Genomic DNA, 6,746 nt, shown 5'->3' with positions numbered 1-6,746 from the left:
ATTACTGAGCATTTCATGCTCCTAGCAATGCAGTAATTCCCTAACCACTGTATAATTAAGGGCTTTGTTGAGGTCTGGTGACATATTTGAGTACTTGCAGTGCTGCACCTTGTTTCATAGGTCAGACTGACATGCATCAAGAAAAAAGACAAATTTCTAGCCAATATATTTTTCGGCAAAGATGGATTCTTCAATAGTCTTTCATAGCTGGTAGAAGTGTAGTCCATCCCCAACCTACTCCACTTGTCCTCCCCTTGGAACATAACCATTCTCTGCATTTGCTTTTAGTCACTGTTAAAGCCCCATTGCTCAGAGAACTGACTTGTCTTTCTCGAGGTCAGAGCAGCTAAACATTAGGCCTTTTGTTCTCATTACCCAATGAAAGGAGAAAAAAATTCCTGAGTAGATGATTCTATCTTATTTGATCATAGTTTATAATTTCTGCCTTTGTTTCCTGTCATGGACTTCCCTGGGAAAGAAAAGAAGCAGCTTTCCCTGCCCTTCTGCTGACAAGCCAGATGGCTGGTGCTGACTGGTGATAATACTACAGTCCATGCAAGAAGCAAAGGGGAAATGACCTGTCAGCATTCAAATAATAAAACTTGAAACTGCCACATTTCACTGCCGATGACTTACTCATATTTGTCTTTTTAGAGCCTTTTCCACCCTGCAAAATCCTAAAAAAAAAAAAAAAAAAAAAAAAAGTGAAAATACATTGCGGAATTAAAGACTGATTCTAACAACCTTTTTTCACGCAGGTGCTGCATGAAAATCTGCTGTAAAATCATGTGGATGACTCATACAAATGTGTGCAGAAGCAAGCACCGTCTTCCATGCTAAGTACATTTACTGAGAACAACATATCATTTACTGCAAGATGGGCAGTTACATCTCTTAAACAGGCATTCAGAGCTGATAAAAGCTTTAAACAACTTGAGTGGCAAACACAGATCACCTTCAATTGCCTAACTTCTTGTTTTAAGTGCCCTTTCATGCTTCATGTCCCAGCAACATAAAGATATGAGAACTAATTGAGATGCTATCAGACTTCTGCATTTTTCCAGTTCAACACTATCTGTCCCTTTCATGTACAGATACTTCAGGTTTAAGGAATTCTGGCTCAAGCTGTGATATACGTAGAGAGAAAGATAAAATGTTGTCTCAAAGGATTTTATATGAGTTTCCAAAATCTCACATATAGGAAAAAACACCTTTAATTAGAGATCAGTATGTTAAATAAAATTAAGAAGGTAGTATAATAGAGAAGTGATATTCTGGGCAAGTATGGGTATTCCAACCTACTAGTATAGTTGAAATTACAGACTGACTTTTCTACAGTGACTAAAATCCCTTGAGGCTTAATGTAATTTAACCTGATTTTCTTAAGGAAGTATGTTCAATGTAGGTTTTGGCAACATTTTATTTTTCACACATGATGAAATAACCAGCAAAACATCCTGCCCTTTCTCACACAGATGAAATAAACGATATGATTTTCCATGAGAAGACTTAAAAAAAACCCAGAGAAAACAACAAAAACACAGAACTAGCTCCAATCTGATTGCTGTTGAAAACATGGTGTTTGATAGAATATTCATTTCTACAGGAACTGAGTGGGGCTTTGCATATCCATTTTATCTGAAATTTTGGATGTTTTTCATGACCATTAGTGCCCTCACTGAATAGGGTGACTTAAATACTTCAGTCACACACTATTCCAGGTCTTTCTGGCATGTAAAAGAGGTTGGTGAGGAAAGACACAGAGCTGAAACTCAGGGCATTCCCAGAAAACACTCCCGATTCCTCTCATGGTAAGACATTAAGAAAATCATAGTCAACCTGCTGCAAAATATGAGTCTGGATTTGGTTTATGCATCACCTTTCTATCTATAGAAAAGGGACTTTTTAGAATAGAAAGTCTTCAGGGCAAGGAGGGTGACTTAGCAAGTAATTGTAAATTTTCTGGCAGGTTGGAAGTCTGATTTCAGCATTGGCCTCCAGGCAAAACCTTAAAGGTAACGCAACTTCCCTGTGAAGCACCTGGATGCCATCAGTGATCATTATCTGACTGCCTTGTCTATTTGACAGCTCTGCATTTCTCGCCGAGAGCTAAGTTACATCTAATGGTGTTTCATATATTTACCTGGAAAAAGGTAAGAAATTTCACATATTTGGTAGCAAAACAGGTGTCAAAGGCCTCACATCTTTTCAGTGGAACAGTGCTACAGGACATGCAATTGTGAATAGAATTTTTGAGGACCTGTCCAGAGTAGGAGAGGGAAGAACTGAAGTTTTGCTTCCCTGTGAGTAGTAACACAACTATCTGCTTCGGTGCAAAGGAAGGTGCTAAGCACTTACTAGAATAATTTGCATGCTGGCCTTTTATTGTCCTTCCACTGTGATTCCTGTCCTCTAGATGTATAAAGAATAAGTAAATTTGTCTGGGTCTTTGTATTAACAAAAAATTACAGCTCTCTTCTAAACAAGTTATTTGGAAATGGTCAGGCAGAATGAGGCTGGAAAAACAACATTGCCTGGAACTATAGGCTGAAAACACCTTTGAAACATGTTTGCACCCAGAACCGAAAGACTTGGGACTGTTATTCACATAACAAGATCTGGAGAGAAAGAAAAGTCCATAGATATGACTAGTCCTGAATAAGTTGTTCTAAAATACTTATTTCTATCATAGAAATATAGAAAAAAATATAAAAGAGTGTAATTTTATCTTCTATGTCTGCAATATTCTTTTAAATCCTGAAGGGCTAGGGAGAGTGATTATGGCCTAAGATGGTATATATGAAATCTACTGGTGTTCTAGTTTAAAATAAATGTCAGTTTTCACATTCTCTGTCATCCACCTTCAAAACAGATACAGCATTTCCTCTGAAGTACAAGGAATCAAGACCTGTTGAGTAGATAATGATCTAAACATGAATGTGCTTGTAGCTGCAAAACCAGTTTCTACAGGGAGATGGACATTCTGTGGGTGCTGCCATTGTATATTGTAATTTTCATGGGGATTGCTAACTTGGGAGTTTCCCCACCCTCTAGCTGCTTGCTGAAAATATATGTCACACGATCTTTGAGACACCTAGTTGATTTAAATTTCTTTTCAAGATATCCCCCTTAGTTCAAATCTGGACCACAAGATAATAAAACCCATGTTTTTCAGATTACGGAAGTTAGTATGCTTTAACTTCCACTATGGTAGCTGCTTTCTGTGTGACTTTTTCATAGAGCTCAGTGATCAGGTGCTAGAAATATGAGGCAATTTAGTTCTTATTTTCTTTAGGTGACAGTCCCACCTGCAAGCTGTGAAGGTCATGTCTTTTCTGGAGTTATTGAAAGAGCAAACCTTGCTTTGTGACCCTTCACTGATGATGGGCTTGTACTCACATGCATGCTCCTGTTTCTTTCTTCCCTTAAGCTTTGGAAGTGGTAATGAGAAGCTGAAGTGCTAAGCCCCAAGAAGGTAAACCACAAAGATTTCAGGTTCTAAGTAAGAAAGAAAAAGTAAAGAAAGTAGCGGCTGAAAGAAAGTACTGGTAGCCTGATTTGATAGCTGAGAATCAGGTTTAGAAGACATTAAGTTTCAAGAAGTACACATGCATAGCAAGACCTTCAGAGGTAGGCAGTCTAGTTAAAATCTTGAACTATTCAGTGAGACAGAGAGCTACCTGTGGGTAGAGTCAAGTTCTAAAACACAGGAGCTACCTGTGGGTAGAGTCAAGTTCTAAAACACAGGAGCTACCTGTGGGTAGAGTCAAGTTCTAAAACACAGGAGCTACCTGTGGGTAGAGTCAAGTTCTAAAACACAGTGCTTCCACATCCGTAGCTGGAAGCCATATCTGGGCAGGTTAAAAACAGAACACATCTCTTATAATTGTGACAAAGAGAAGCTTAATATAGTACCTGGGGTTGGAGACTGCTGTTTGGTGCTGAGACTGGCTTATTCTGTACAGCAAATACTCTGGCTGGTTAACTCTGTCCAGCTGCATTAAGCAGGACACACCATTCTCTTCCTGAAGAAGACCCAGCATCTTTCCTCCTTAAGTGTTAGCAAGCTACAGCTTTATTATTAGAAAACAGCTGGGCCTATGTGTATTACAGCATAGTTGCTATAGGGTAGCAAGTCAAATCAGTATGCAGTCAAAAGAAAAGCAGCAGATGTCTATTTTCTGGCTATTTTAATATATGTTTAATTTAGGTGAGAATCTTTCCAGGTTCAAAGATGCAAAATCTTAGAATCTGGAATCCCTTGAAATTCTCAGTTTTTAACTATCTGTACTCCTTGTCCTATTAATTCTTGTATCTTTTTATAATTTCTTCTTCCCTCCCTAATGTCCTACAGGTACTGGGTATTATTAGCTCCAGCCACAGCTCTACAACTGCGAGTCTGACTGCCTTGACAGCTTGCAATAGGTCAGTGGGACAGCCTGTCTGCCTCTGCACAGCGGGCTCTGCAGTCTCTGTGCCACACACCCATGAGCTCTGTTTCCCAGGGTGGCACCAACAGACTTGCCTTATATTTAGCTTCTACCAGTCTCATGATGTTTCAGAATGTCCTCAGGTAAACTTACTAACTCCTCTGTCAAATCCATGACTCAAGCCAGACAGCTTCTGCTGTCTCACACATTTAACAAGGCCAGTCCTCAACAGTTTTTCTTTTTGGTGAGAAAAGCCTGTGCATTGAATGAAAGAACAACACCCACCTTAACACATCTGCTTGTTTGAGCTTTTCTCAACCAAACAGCCAATAAACCTCCAATAACCAAGGGAAAGAAACAGATATTCTCCAAAGAGCTGCAATACTCTATACTGCAAAGAGAGAGCAGATTATAAGGCTTCTTCTTTAGCAAGATCTCAGGACACAAGGCAGACAGCCAAAAAGCCAGAACTGCCTTCTCTTTGCTGGGGTGCCTTCCACAGACAGCCAGAGATGGAAGAGCTACAATCTCAACAGGTTGTCAAGATGTTTCTGGAAAGGAGGTGGGAATTCTGTCTAGTTTCCATTATGTTGCCATTTTCTTCTCTCCCACAACCCTTTAATCTCAGTTCTCATCACAGAGATACAGTTTAAGACAGTGAGTAATTTATATTAAAAGTGCTGGCTCGGATGTTGCCACTATCAAGTATCAGCTTGGCCAAACAGACTGAGCAATGTGGCCATCTGAGAGAGATCTGCTAAAAGGCAGCTGCAGCTTGGGGAGAGCTGCGTCCAGCAGGAAACAAACCCATTGAAGAGCAGGTGCAAAAGAGTAAGGTACAACATAGAAATGGAGGAAGGTGAACTTCCTCTCCCTTGGCTGTGAACCCCAGCTCATTTGTTGTTTTCCCTTCAGCCATACCTTGTCTGTTTTCATGATCCTTCCATACAACTGGGAAGGATGTGGGTGCTCCTGAAAGGCAGAGTACGTGAGATACAATAAACTGGAGAAATGTATTGAAGTGTCTGTAGAGCAAGACAGGATAAAACCATTTCCCTTTTTGATGGGTAATCTTACTTCTGGGAGAGGCAGACCCTGTCTCTCCACGCTCTCTTTAGGGGGCTGGCTGGTGTGCTTATATCCAAAACTGCACGAGCAGCTTTCTGCAAACCTCTGTCCTATTTCAGGTATGCAAAACTAAACTCTGCTTCCATCACAGCCCTCTACATTTTTCTCTGTTCATGCTCTCAGGATGTCTCCAGATTCCCAAACCTCTTCAGCCCCCACATAGAGCATTTGAGTAGTCTTTCCTGGAAGCTCATCCTGGCTTTTTGTTAACTCCTCTCACCTGGGTGCAGGGCATGTCTGCATTAGTATGTACACATTATCTTATTGTTTGCTTCCCTGTTTTGCTCATAATTTTCAAAATGGTTTCTGAAAGATCTGGCATCTCTATTCCCTGTCTACCTGAATGTGGACTTTGACTTGTGATGCTCTGATCCCCTGATAAGACCCAGGCATGCTTTCACATTTCCATTCTGCCTGCAGGGAGGGGGTGTTAGCAGACATCTCCACTACAGCGTATGCGAGTACTCTGTAGGAGGAACAACTCCCTGGCTTTCTTTCATGTGTTAATAGGGCTACTAAAACTGTACAAGGGAAAAAGCTCAACAGGAAAGGCAGACATGACCAGTTCCTTCCTCAGACAGTCTCATTGAACTCAGCTCTGCCACTCTGAGCCACAAAAGGCGATAGGGAAGGGAATTCAGGAGAAGTAAAGTGGGGCAATGAGCTGCACAATACAAGCTCAGCTTGCATGTTGCAGAGCAAGACACAGGCCCAGTCAAGTCAGAGCATCACTCAGGCATATGAACAACAACTGGGTGTTGCCGAAGTCCAAAAGCAGCTGCAGGCAAGTCTGTAGTGGTCACAGAATGGCAATTCAAATTTCTTAATGGCAAAGGAGGTGGGATTGAATTAATGAGTCTGTGAAACCTCAGAAATAGAGTACACAGCCGGTACATCACTGAAGTCTCTATAGTAGAGTAGCAGTCATTAAAAAATTAATACAGTGTCTTGGGTTAAGTGAAAATATGGATCTTAGCCAAGAAAAAAAACCATACTTTAACCATTTGCCAAATACTTGTGGACTGTACTTTAAGACTTACTTAGGCAAAGACACTACCTTTGGACAAAACTGATCTCTCAGGTAGTGCTAATAACATAATAAGATATTTCAGGAGAATGTCTACATCATCTCTACTGATGTTGACATTCCCTTGCAAACTTCTAAAAGGCATACAGAGAGAATTACAT

General features: G+C 40.5%; 1 long non-coding RNA gene across 1 annotated transcript; it reads left to right on the top strand.

Annotated features, from left to right (window-relative positions):
* Positions 1-833: 833 nt before the first annotated feature.
* On the top strand, positions 834-6,427 carry LOC137477974 (uncharacterized). The gene is made up of 3 exons (XR_011001322.1): positions 834-2,153; positions 3,431-3,630; positions 4,355-6,427. It is a non-coding gene; the product is annotated as an uncharacterized lncRNA (long non-coding RNA).
* The last annotated feature ends 319 nt before the right edge of the window (positions 6,428-6,746 follow it).

This window comes from Anomalospiza imberbis, chromosome 8, assembly GCF_031753505.1.
Source record: "Anomalospiza imberbis isolate Cuckoo-Finch-1a 21T00152 chromosome 8, ASM3175350v1, whole genome shotgun sequence".
In the NCBI taxonomy this organism is placed as follows: domain Eukaryota; kingdom Metazoa; phylum Chordata; class Aves; order Passeriformes; family Viduidae; genus Anomalospiza; species Anomalospiza imberbis.
The sequence above is the reverse complement of the archived record's forward strand: the minus strand, read 5'-3'. Positions and strand labels throughout refer to the sequence as shown.